Consider the following 13,802-nt stretch of genomic DNA (forward strand, 5'->3'; position numbering starts at 1 on the left):
CCAGAGGACAAGAGGGTTGGTTGATACAATCCTTTCAGGTCACACTTCCAGGGGAGACATCAAAATGGACATAATCCCACTTACCTGAAATAAAACATGAATGTCACTGCTACTATTTGTGCAGAGGTCCACCTGGCAATACTGCAGGCCCATCTGGACAGCGTTCAAAGAATGATGAGGGCTAATGGCTGGCGTGTAGGAATCAGTTCCTCAGAGCAATCATGGTAATAAAATAAAGTTGACCTCGGTCTAAATGCAGTTCTTTGTAAATACGTCTTTTCTCTGGCTGCTTTTAAGACCTTCTTCTTATCTTTGATAAAATGAAATTCGATTATGATGTGCTTCGGTGAGAGGTTTTTTTTTTTGCTTGGGGCCCTTCAGGCATCCTGGTTCTATGGAACAGCACACCACATCACGTATCATGTCACTTTCAGAAAATTCTTAGCTAGTGTCTTCTCCCCATTCCCTTTTCTGTCCTTCTGGAACTTCAATGTTTAATCTCCTCTTTTTTTTCTTTTCCTTTTTTTTTAGCTTGCCTGTGATATTTTCCATTTATTCTGTGTCTTCGTACTGTAGTCTGTGTAATTTCTTCAGATAATTCTCAGTACACCAATACTCTCTGCCTGCCCCTAATCTGTTGTTCAATCCATCCATTGAATGTTGTTTTCATTTGTTTTGTGTGAGGGCGGTGGGAGGGGTGAGCGTACAATATGTTTCTTTTGAAATCTACCTAGTCAGTTAACAGTCTCTTCCTGGTATTGTAATTCCGATTTCCTAATTTCTTCCTCAAACATCTAAATCATTTATATTCTGCAAACACTCATGTTAACATCTGAAATCTTTGTAAACGTGATTCCTCTGCAGGTTTTCTTAGCTAACTCCTGCCTGTTGGACTTTTTGTTTCCTTTTTTTACAAAAAAAAAAAAAAAAAAAGGATTTGATTCTGTGAGTTCATAGTTATTGGAGCATTATCTGCAGGAGTGCTGTGATGTCTGGGTTGTTCTTGGTTTCCCTAAAAAGAATGCCTGTTTGCTTTGGCCAGGAGCATAAGGGAAAAGAATGCTACCAGCCTGATATTACTTTACCTTCTTGGTTTGGGATTTGGAGAGATCATGCAAGCAGTGTGAGTTGGAGCCCCAAACCTGCATGGAAGTTTTTTGGTTTTTGTTTGTTTGTTTTTGAGACAGAGTCTCACTCTGTCTCCCAGGCTGGAGCGCAATCTCGGATCACTGCAACCTCCACCTCCCAGGTTCAAGCAATTCTCCTGCCTCAGCTTCCCGAGTAGCTGGGATTACAGGCATGCACCATCACACCTGGCTAATTTTTGTATTTTTTTTTTTATAGAGATGGGGTTTCACCATGTTGGTCAGGCTGGTCTCAAATTCCTGACCTCAGGTGATTGGCCTGCCTCAGCCTCCCAAAGTGCTGAGATTATAGACGTGAGCCACCGCACCCAGCCTCTAGGAGCTTGTTCTTTTGATGCATTCTTAGGTGAGGTGGGTTTTGTTTGTTCATTTGTTGTTGGTTTCCATTTTACTTAGAGGAAAGGTCAAGACCAGCAAAGTTTCTTACTTTCAATCTTTGTGGGACAGCCCTTTGAAATCGAAGTTTAAATGGGGCTTTCCGAACTGAATTTCCACTTTGCAAGGTCCCTGTCTCCCCTGGGGCTCTGCATCCCATGTAACTCTTGAAGTCAGAGTTCCAGGTCCCAGTGCATGGAAAGATGCTCTTTAAGCCATCCACGGCCTTGATGCCATTTCCTCTCTGCATCTGTGTCATGTACGTAGTCATGCATGGACTGCCTTTGAAGATTTACCTTATTCCCTTGTCACTGTGAACTGTCCATTTTAAAAGATTTTTTTTAAGTCTTAATCTAGCATTCATAGTTAGGTTAACAGTGATACTTTTAGGATGCTTTCTGCAAGATTCTCAGAAACTCTCAGATCTTAAGAGATCTATGATTGTAGCTTTTTAAAAATTATTATTACTTTGTGCTAGATATTGACTAAACACTGAATGTCTTATCTCATTTAATCCTCAGAACAACCCCATGAAGAAGGAATAATCAATTCCACACTTTATAAAGAAGGAAAATAAGGTTCTGAGAAATTAAGCTGCCTGGAGTTATGCCATAGTTATGAATTGATGAAACCAATTTGTCTGATGACCAAGTCCCTGTTTTTATCCACAATAAACACAGTTATTATGATGCTATCTTAAAGCTTTGGAGACTATTTAGTAAATGTTAGCACATTTCTTCTTCCCTAAGTGCTCAACCAAGCTCTTTTTTTTTTTTTTAAACCACAGCCAAACTTAAAACAGCCTGTATCAGTTAGAGTTCATACAGGAAAACAGAGCCATTCCAAGTCTTATGGGAATATGGGGTTTAATACTGAAACTGGAGCTTACAGAATGTGAGAGGAGCTGAGCAGTATAGGAGGTCTGGATGGAGAGTTGGAGGATCAGAGAGAGTCGCTAACCACCTCGGGTTGCAGCAGCAGCTGGGTGGGAGGGTGGCAGCTTGTGGAAAGATGTGGAGAAGCTGTGTGCATGGGCCACCAACACGGGACCACCAAGGAAGAGCTCATAGAGAGGCCTGTGGAAACTTCCGCCGCCACGGAACTCCCAGTGCTGTGGGCCTCGGCCAAGTGCTGACTGGTGGGCTTGGGCTGCTGTTTGTTGGCCAGATTGCAAGTTGAGAAGACAGACTGGACAATGAGCAGAGGAACAGCCAGGCCAAGCTGGTGCCTGCTGGCCCCTCTGTGTCTACAGGTCACGGCGGCAGCACCATAACCTTCCGGGGTAATGGCCTCTTGCTCACATCTGCCTTACTCCAAATTCTTCTCCTGGCAACTCTTACCCAGAACCGTAGACAGAAGAGGATCGTGGTAAACAGCCCCTCGCCTTAGGAGAGGCAGGGCTGATCTGTCTGGAGACAATCCAGCACACAGCTCTGTGGTATCTAGATCACATAGCCCTTCAAATGTCTGGGACATAATATAAATACATGTTTAAAAAATAAACAAATGAGACCTAATTAAACTAAAAAAGCTTCTGCACAGCGAAAGAAATAATCATCAAAGTAAACAACCCACAGAATGGGAGAAAATATTTGTAAACTATGCGTCTGACAAAGGACTGAAATCCAGAATCTATAAGGAACTCAAACAAACCAGCAAGAAAAAATAAATAAATAAATAAAAGCAAAACAAAACACAAAAAGCAAAAAAAAAACAAAGAGTCCCATCAAAAAGTGGACAAATGATGTGAGTAGACATTTCTCAAAAGGAGATAATACAAATGGCCAATTTAAACATATGAAAAAATGATCAACATCACTAATCATCAGGGAAATGTAAATTAAAACCACAATGAGATACCACCTAGCCCCAGCCAGAACGGCCATTATTAAAAAGTGAAAAAAGGAAAAAGACACCTGCGGCCCAACCCAGTGGCTCAAGCCTGTAATCCCCACACTTTGGGAGGCTGAGGTGGGCTGATAACCTGTAGTCAGGAGTTTGAGACCAGCCTGGCCAACATAGTGAAACCCCATCTCTGCTAAAAATACAAAAATTAGCCAGGTGTGGTGGCACATGCCTGTAGTCCCAGCTACTTGGGAGACTGAGGCAGGAGAATCACTTGAACCTAGGAGGCAGAGGTTGCAGTGAGCCAAGATCGCACCACTGTATTCCAGCCTGGGTGACAGAACAAGACTCTGTCTCAAAAAAGAAAAAAGAAAACAGAAAGAAAGAAAAGATAAAGAAAAAGATACCTGCACACATATGTTTATCACAGCACTATCCACAATTGCAAAGATATGGGACCAACCTAAGTGCTCATCGACCAATGAGCAGACAAAGAAAATGTGGTATATATACACCATGGAATACTACTCAGCCATAAAAAACAGCTACATTTGTTTTTTACAGCAACTTGGATGGAGCTGGAGGCCATTATTTTAAGTGAAGTAACTCAGGAATGGAAAACCAAAAACTTTATGTTCTCTATTATAAGTGGGAGCTAAGTTATGACTGCACAAAGGCATACAGACTGATATAATACTTTGTAGACTCAGAAGTACAGAATGTGGAAGGGTGAGAAGGGAGTAAGGGATTAAAAAACTATATATTGGGTATAATGTACATTACTCAGGTGACAGGTCCACTAACATCTCAGGTTTCACCACCGTACAATTCATCCATGTGACCAAAAACCACTTAGACTCCAAAAACTATTGAGATAGATAGATAGTTGATAGATAGATACTTAGATGCTTCTGCATCTCCCTATATATAATATATAATATAATCTATCTATCTATATATAATAACTACATGTTTAAAGCACAGTGTTACCTTTCCAATTTTAAAAAAACAATGAACACAGTATTTGGAAATCCATTTGATTTTATTATCACCAACAGAATTATGACACAAAGCTTAATACAGCTTTTGAACTTAGGCCTGGCATTTGTCAATCAGCTAGTTACCCTTAGGCTGCAAGACAGTCTCGCTATTGTCTAAGAAAAACTCAGGAGCTACCCATTGAAAGACTTTTAAATACTGTCATTTGCAGACTCAAGATCACTCCCATTCTGAGAACCCTGAAATGAGTTATAGTTCCATCTGACAAGATCCATAAAGAAGTCACCTTGAGTTAAAATCATTAGAGGCAAATATTCTTATTGTGGATGTTCTGTGTCCTTATGCCCTGTTCTTGTTTTGTTTTGTTTTTTAATGCTTTCAGTAATTTGGTCTTCATAGAAACAAGTTCCCAAAAGTTAAATAATAAGTATTACCTTAAATACTTGAGTCAAATTTCCTATTTGCCTAAGTGAAGCTACCTTAGCCACTATGTGTATCCCAAAATATATACAGCCCATAGACCTGCATCTGGTGAATCAGTGAGAATTGACCCCATAGTGTTCAAAAGTCAAGAAAAAGGATTCAAAATTGAGAATAAGTCTCAGATACCTTCCTAACTTTTTACTGCCTTAGGAAAAACAAATCTCTCAGGACTGAGTAGACTCTTCTAATTTATTGTCAACTCACTGACATTTCTGGAAGTATTTCTCTCTCTGCTTTCTGAGTTCTCCTTTCTGATGTTGAGAGACTTCTGAGTGTACTGCTTTTTGGATTTAGTTTTTTATGAGGAAGACTCATTTTGAAACCAAAGCTTAACAAGTCGTTAAGTGAATGAATAGCTAAGCAGCAGCAGGTGCCAATGTTTTCTGCCTCCACGGAAACATGAGCACAGTGACCTCTAGTGGACACTACATAGCCAGAAAGCCTAATGCTCAAAGTGGAGGTCATTCATTGAATGGTAAAAGCTCTTTTATTTTTTCTTTTGATGTGTGGAGTTATTGTCAGATTCTTCCAAGAATCATAACTGAGGCAATGTGAACAGTGACCCTTTCTCTCCATACTTCCTCTCCAATCTCTTTTCTTCATATCAATCAGGAAGTTTTATTAATGAAAACCTTCAAATGTTGCCGGCTCTCACCCCATCATGGGCCCCTCATTTCCCTCTACCTGTGCTGACTGCACCAACATCTAACTCAGCAATGCAGCGGCTTGCCAGGTGTTTTCATTACTATGGGGCTTAATGAAAAAACAGGTGCTGGCTTTGCCCCAAGCAGATTGAATCAGAATCTCTAAGCGGGATCTGAGAATTATTTTCAGAAATCCACATATGAGTCTAATACCCTTATAAAGGTCAAAGCCTACCATTCTCTGCCTACACCATTTTTCTTCAATTAAATATATTTTAATTTGAATTTTTAATTTTATTTTTTGATCAGATAATATATTTATGTGATCCCAAAACCAGAAAATAGAAAGCACAAATATTTATGTATCCAGCAGAACATTTTCCTACAATTCTCTGCATCTGTCCAGTCCCCCATAAACATGTCCACTAAGGGACCATTTGTCCAAGGTGATGTCCTGTCCTCTTAGGGTTTTTCTCTGCTGATACGAGTGAATACAAACATAAATTACCATCTTCCCCATTTTTATACGAAAGGTAACAAACTATACAAAGTATACGATAATGTAAGAAGTATTTATACTTTGCTACTGTGTCTCTTTTAGATCCTTTCACATCAGTAGGTAGAAAGCCTCCTCATTCTGTTTTTCTAAAGCTGCATGTCATTCCTTTCTAGGGGCATATCATAGATTGTAACCAGTTCCCTGTTGAAAGATAATGTTTTTCCCCACCGTTTTGCTATTGAACAACCCTCCAGTGACTGACCTTGCACATAGATAATTTCATGTGTTTGCCAGGAAAAAATTTCCAAAGTGGAATTGGTAGGTCAAAAATAAGTTGGTAATAATATAATAAAAAATAAAATAAATAATAATTATTATTATTTTATTTTATTATGGTTTAATTTAAAAAATACCTTTGGTCTTTGCTGCCATGTTCCTGGCACAAAGCTTGGGAATTTGAATTTCCTGATAGTAGGATATTTGGTTATTCATAGCAAACCCTTTTGACTGTACCTGAGTTTATGCTAAAGAAGTGACTCATGACAAGGCCCCTTAGCTTCCAGATGGGGGTTGGTAACCAGAAAAGCCAGCCACGTGATTAGAGGGTTAGAACTTTTAACTCCACCCTCTGACCTGTGGGAAGGGGAAAGAGACTAGACATGGAGTTCAGTCTTGTGACCAGTGACTTAGTCATGTCTGCATAATGGAACCCTTGGACCATGAGACTCGAAGAGGTTTCCAGCTGGTGAACACATCATGTGCTAGGAGGGTGGTACATGGAAGACCTGTATTCCCCTATCCTTATATCTTGCTCTCTCCATCTCTTCCATTTGGTTATTCCTAAGTTGTATCCTTTATTATAAAACTGTAGCATTCTCAGTGAGTTCTGTGAGCCATTCTAGTGAATTACTGAACCTGAGGGAGGTCATGGGAGCCCCCAAATTTGTAGTCAGCTAGGCAGAAGTACAGGTAGCTTGGGATACCTGAGATTGGTGGCTGATGTCAGATATGAAGGCGATTTGGGGACTGAGTCCTTCGCATGTGGGGTCTGTGCTAACTCCAGGTATTTAGTATCAGAAGGGAATTGAAGTGTTGGGCACCCAGTTGAAGTCATAGAATCAGTGTCAGAGCATACACACCATTATCACAATCCAATATGAGGAACCTATGTGGAGTGATGGAAATCTCAAATCCTTCAGTTCTTTACTTACCTGATCTCTTTGTAGCATTGGACATAGTCAACCAGTCTTCATTCCTAAAACCCTCCTCTACTTGTTTCTGAAAACTAAACTTTTGACCTTCCTCCTACCTCTGATCACATCTTCCCAGGCTCTTCTGCAGGCTCTCCTTTATCTTTTTGTGCCTAAAATAGTTCTCCAGGTATCTTTTCCCAGGTCCAATCTCCTGTGTATTGATGACCTCTAAATTTGTATCCCCAATCCCCCAAGTCTTTCTCATAGGCTGATGACCAACAGTCCACTAATTTTTGGACATTTCCTCACAGATGCATTGAACTCACTAAAACGAAACTCTCCATCTTTTTGCTTTGCTTCTGTGCTCTGTGTTCCAAATCTGCTTTGGCTCATGTATTCTGGTCAACATGAACTACAACCATGCTCAAGAAGACACCCTATTGGAGTTGTTCTCTGTGATTTGCCCTTCATTGTAGGCATCCTAATTAGTGCTGCCAATGTTCTGCCAAACAAGAGGAATTGCTTCTTGTAGAAAATGTAAAAATAAGAAAGAAGATTTCAGTGCAAATGAAGAAGATTTAGTCATGACTGAAGAGCACAGGCTAGGAAAGTGCTGTCTGGTGGACTTGGACTAAGACATTACCTTGGACACTAAACCATGAAGCAGAGCCTGAAAGGACTCCCTTTTACAGAAGACCCACATGCTTCTTCCAGAAGATGGAATTAAGGCAAGTACGAAAACTTGGAGGCTGCCTATTTACCAATTTTTTTTTTAAAAAATTATAATTTCTACAGGATTCCTATGTGACCACAGTGCTAAGTGCTTTGTATATATTATTTCATTATTGCTTACAATAGTGCTAGGTGAGGTGGCTCACTCCTGTAATCCCAGCACTTCGGGAGGCTAAGGAGGGTAGATCACTTGAGGTCAGGAGTTTGAGACCAGCCTGACCAACATGGTGAAACCCTGTCTCTGCTAAAAATAAAAAATAAAAAAAAAAAAGCCAGGTGTCATGGCACACACCTGTATTTCCAGCTACTTAGATGGTTGAGGCACGAGCATTGCTTAAACCTGGGAGGCGGAGGTTGCAGTAAGCTGAGATTGCACCACTGCACTCCAGCCTGGGTGACAGAGTGAGACTCAGTCTAAAAAAAAACAAAAACAAACAAACAAACAAAAACAAAACAAAAAATTGCTTACAACAACCCTGTAATCTAAGTGTTGTTTGCTCCACTGTTTAGATAAGGACATTTGGGGTTCGGAGGTTATTTGCCTAAGGACAACCTAACTTGTTAATTCTACAGCTTGAATTCAAGTCTACCTGTAAAACCTGTAGCCTGAACCGTGACAGTAGCCAAGGCCTTTTTTTTGGTCACAAAGGTAGTCCAAAAAATTTTCTGACAAAGCTACATGCCTCTGAGTTTTTTAGGCTGGGCTAAAAGCATCATTCTAACTGCCCTGTAGTTTTTATTCTGTTTTACTATAAAGCAATGAGTCGTATGTTAGAACTCCCCAGGGTTAAATTCCTTTTTGTATATATTAAGCAAAAACAGCAAAGTGCAGGTTAGCATAATTACTTTTGTACTAAAAAGTACAAAATATGTACTTTTTAAATAGATACTATTTTAGGATATTTCCTTTTTTATAATGGAATGTTGGGGATAAGAAGGGAATGAGGTTGCAGCTAATCCTTTTGGTTTTGTACAGTTCTGTGAAGAATAAGTTTGTAAGTGGGTTAAGTGGAAGGGGGGATCGTGGTCCATGTTTTAGCTTGTTTTTATGCCTCTTTGGGTTAAAAAATTCAATATTTATTACTTTAAGAACTACCTTTAGAAGCTACTCTCAAAGTATTTTTCTACAAAGAGCCTTTTCAATAAATATCTTAGGAAAGTGCAGAGGTTGAAGAGCATTTCATGAGGAAGTCTTCTTTCTGGCTTCTGATAAGGTGTGTCATTTAAATGAACAATTCTGCATGTCACCCTCCATCTGAAAAATGACTGAATGCTCCCAGAGTCCCACAAACAAGGATCCTCTTTGTCCTTGAGCCAAATCCGTATGTAGTTAAAGACAAAGTCAGCTTGCTTCGAAGTTCAGAGAAAGAGTTGACTACAGTACTTCACCACTGAGAAACACCAAGACCCTGGCTCACTCTTATGGATGGGGTGCCTTTCACCCTTTGCACCACCTGTCAAGGAAGACAGACTTTTTGATCTCTTTTCTTAAAAGTGGCCATGCAGCTTTATAAAGGTGTTTGTGGAAGTACTTCAACTGAATTTATATGGGAATTTATAAGACTTGAAGATAAAATACTTCACATAAGAAAAATACTATGTTTTCTTATTACTTATTATTAAGTAATGAGACATTCCACTGAAATACACAAGAAAAGTACGTTTCACTTGTATGTGGTCCCATTGAGTATGTTGAATACCTTCTGATAGCTATTCTGAATATTAAGTTTCAAGCCTTATCAGTCAAAGGATATAATTTATAAGAGTCCCCTTAAGTAGGACGTGGAGGTCAGATGTTGGGCAGGAAAGCAAACAAACACAGAAACTAACAAATTTTCACTCTGCTTTCCAGGAAAGGGACATTTTATCAGAGTCCTGAAGGATGAGTGGTAGCTAACTGGATTGAAGGAGGAGAAAAGTAGAAAATATTTCAGGCAAACAGAATACCCTGTCTGAAGTCCCCAGCCATGAGGAAAGACAGCAGTATACAAGAAACTGAAAGACAGTCATGGAGCTCAGAACGCTGCAGGGACAGTGGCCCCGAAAAAGGCTTAGGCACAGAGTTGTAGGCTATGCTGTTCTTGCCTCTATCCAGAAACTGACAGAAAATCATTGAAAGGTTTTCAATATGTGTGGGAAGGTTTTAAAGATGCTGTCAAAAAGTCTGCAGCCTAATTTTGTCCCTTTGAGGGTAATCCTCTTTCACCCTGGCTACTTTTTCATTATGACATATTTTGTGTGGATTAGTGTCCTTCGCCAACTATGAAAAATCAGCCCTCATCTCTTCAGGTATTTTTTCTTCCCCATCTTCACTGTCTCCTCTTCGTCGAGAACGCTAACTGGATGTATGTTAGGTCTACCTACTTTATCTTAATCTCCCTATCGGATTTTCCATCTCTTTTTCTCTCTGTACTGCATTCTGGAAAATGTCTTCAGAACACTCTGGTTCAGTAATTCTTCAGTCTACAGGATTTTTTGTCTTTTTCTTTTTCATTTCTAGATGTTATATTTGCTTCCTTTTCAAACTTGCATGTTTGGCTTCTTTATAATCCTATTCATTATTCAGGTTTTTCAGTTTTTCCTTCATTTTTTAATTAAGCTTTTAATTTTGAGATAATTATAGACTCACATGCAGTTGTAAGGAATACTACAGAGAGCTCCCATGTGCCATTTACCCAGTTTCTCCTGGTGGTAATGAAACTATAAAACGTGTTTTAAAACTATTGCACAGTGTCACACTAGAACCTTAATTTTTTGTTGTTTTGTTTTGTTTTGTTTTTGTTTGTTTGTTTTTGTTTCTGTTTGAGACCAAGTCTCGCTCTGTCAACCAGGCTATAGTACAGAGGTGTGATCTCAGCTCACTGCAACCTCTGCCTCCTCTGTTCAAGTGATTCTCCTGTCTCAGCCTCCCAGGTAGCTGGGATTATTGGCATGCACCAACATGCCTGGCTAATTTTTGTATTTTTAGTAGAGATGGAGTTTCACTATGTTGGCCAGGCTGGTTTCAAGCTCCTGAGCTCAAGTGATCCACCTGCTTAGGCCTCTCGAAGTGCTGGGATTACAGGCGTGAGCCACCGCACCCAGCCTAGGACCTTAGTTTTTTAAAACATTAAACTACCTTTTAATATTGTGTATCTGATAATGCCAATAGTAGAAAATGCTTTGTGGGTCTCTTTCAAACCTATATACTTATTTCTGTTAGTTCTTATTCATAGCATCTTTCTTCGTTGGGTAACTTATGATTTCTCATGAGGAAATTGTTTTTTTCTTGAAACTTTATATGGAGGGACTGATTTAGACTTTGCACTGAAGCTGATTCCAAGAAAGAAAATTGCCTTTGCTTCCGTCTGGCTCCTTGTTGCACTCCCAATCCAGGTATCCTTTATACAAAATACTTGGCTAGAGGTATTTTTGGATGACCCAGATAGTATGAATTTAGGCTGCAAATCCACATGAAGGCTGGGTTGTGGATGCATAGAAAGAGTCTGCTGGAGTTGATGGGACTCAGGCTTACATCTAGTTCACTCTTTCATAAGGGATTGGTCAAGACAATGTGTTCAGAACAGCCCTTTACTTGGTTTAATACTCTGATGTCACCATCTTGAAAATCTTAATATCGTCTTTCCAAGTAGCCCACATTTTTATTTTGCCCTGGGCCCCCTATGTTATATAGCGGGTCCTGCAAGGGGTATGGCCCTTTGGGCATCCCCGCTGTCTAAGGCAAGGTTACCTATTGGATGGGACTTTTTCTCCTGACCTTGTAATTGGCACATCCCCAAAACTCAAAGCTCCCATTTACTAGTTTGGTAAGAACAACTTACATGCTCTTATTACCCCTCTACATTTCTGTTCTGATTTTTTCCTCAATACCCTTCTCTTTTTTTCAAGTCATCAGTGCTTTTGGTGGCTAGTTTAAAATCCTGCAATGCTTTCTCCCACTGCTGACTCTTCTTCTTGGGAAGTCCCCTCCAGACACACTGTTCCCTTCATAGGATCACCAGCATCCTTCTTGATCATGCCCCTTCTATTCCCCTTGCAACTCCAAATCTAGAAGAACCCTAATTTGCTTTCCAATATGTTGTTTAAGGCATTCTCTCTATCCCCTGATTCTTTCAGGGTTTAGCTCTTTTAATTCTCAAAAGTTTTTCTTCTTTCCAATATCGCTGCTTTTGCAAATTTAAAGCTCTGCCTTTTGAAATCTCTGTTAGAAGATTTTGAAATATGTTTAGAAATTGAAAAGGTAAATACCATTTTTTTTTCAATTTGCATTCCTCCTATACTAATCTAGTCTTCCCTGCAGAAGGGGTACCTCTCAATCAATGATGTGAGGGGAAGGGGTCGACAAAGCAAAACCGTGCTTTAGGAATCTCTGTTTTGTCCCACCACACATTGCTTGAGTGCTTAGAGTCTTCGAGTCCAGCTCCACAGCGGGACTTCCCAGTTACAGAAGCAAATATTAATAAATTTGGATTTTGGACATAAGCCAGCTTGAGTTGAACTTCTTGCCTTACAATGGAAGGACTCTTGATTAGTCCAATGGTTGACCAGATGGTGGACAGTTACCGAACCCTTTTCTCAAGAAACCAACCACAGCGTTGGGTTGCTGTGAGCTCCAACAGCTATTTATTTGTTGGAAATGGCAACAGGCAAAGCCAGTTTGCGATGTTTAAAATATGGCTTTGGATTTGAGCTTTCAGCTCAAAAAAGAAGAAATTTACAAATGTGTCAAGCACTGAAAATACAAAAGTTAGTTACATTTATGGGAGAGAGAACGAGACCAAATATATTCTACCAGATGGTGACAGCTCAGTGCTCTATCAGGTATTTCAGGTTGTTTTGGGGATATACATGGTTATGGCTTAAATCTCTGGGAACCAGAGTGAATTCATTAAAATGAGATGAACTGTACTTCTCATTTCTGCTTTACATTTGCATAGGTTGTCCTCTTCCACTTTATTAGAAGCATTATCTTAAGTACAGGTTAAAGGAAAAAGCACCAGAAAGCACTGCTTTCTGAAAATCTGTGTAAAAGCCCTGGAAATATTTTTCTATAGGCTCAGAAACTTGTGCCTTCTTCAGAATATTGCATCTCTTTTCTTCCTCCTTTTCTTTAGTATATTTAAATTTTAATGAAAATTATTTTGGAATTTTTCTCCTTTTTCCTGACTTTCTGGATAGCCACCATTTGCTTTCTTCCACTTTGTAAAGATTTACCATCGCTCAGTTTCGCTCTATGCTCTGCTTGAGGGTGACATCCATTCCCAAGTTTTGAAGGATTCTTATCCTTTGGATGTTCTGGGAGGTGCTCCACACCCCTCTGGGTCATTTCCTCCTTGGAGACAAAAATTCCATGCTTCCTTGTCTCCCTCAGGAGCACGTTTCCTTTTTTATATTCAACGTGGCCTCAGAAACAAACATCCTAAGAGGCACTATCATAAAGAAACACATGCCATGGTGCTCTGCCAGCAAGATGAGTCCTGCCGCCACTGGCTGACCAGACTCCTTAAGGTGATGACTGGCCCCTAGGGCCTGCCTGGTGTGACAGGCCAGGGCATGGGGGGAAACCACCCTGCCACCATCCTCAGGGTCTGTTCAAGGCCACACACACCTAGGGGAGGTACTTTCACAATTAGTAACATTTTGGGATTTTAAAAAATACTGTATATATTTACTGTGATTACTGATAAATTTGTGTTTCTTTCTGCCACGTTGTATAACCTCTATTTGCTATGCTTTTGCTTCTTTTTTTCTCCCTGATGTCTTCTGGATATTTTTTCACCTACTGTTTGTACATTACACACCGTACTTTTATTCCTTTAGTGTTTACCTTTAAATTTTTTTGTGTAATTTAGGGAAGCTCTTTTTTTTTTTTCTTTTTTTTTTTTTT

The sequence above is a fragment of the Colobus angolensis genome, unplaced genomic scaffold, assembly GCF_000951035.1.
Source record: "Colobus angolensis palliatus isolate OR3802 unplaced genomic scaffold, Cang.pa_1.0 Scaffold51, whole genome shotgun sequence".
Classification (NCBI taxonomy): Eukaryota; Metazoa; Chordata; class Mammalia; order Primates; family Cercopithecidae; genus Colobus; species Colobus angolensis.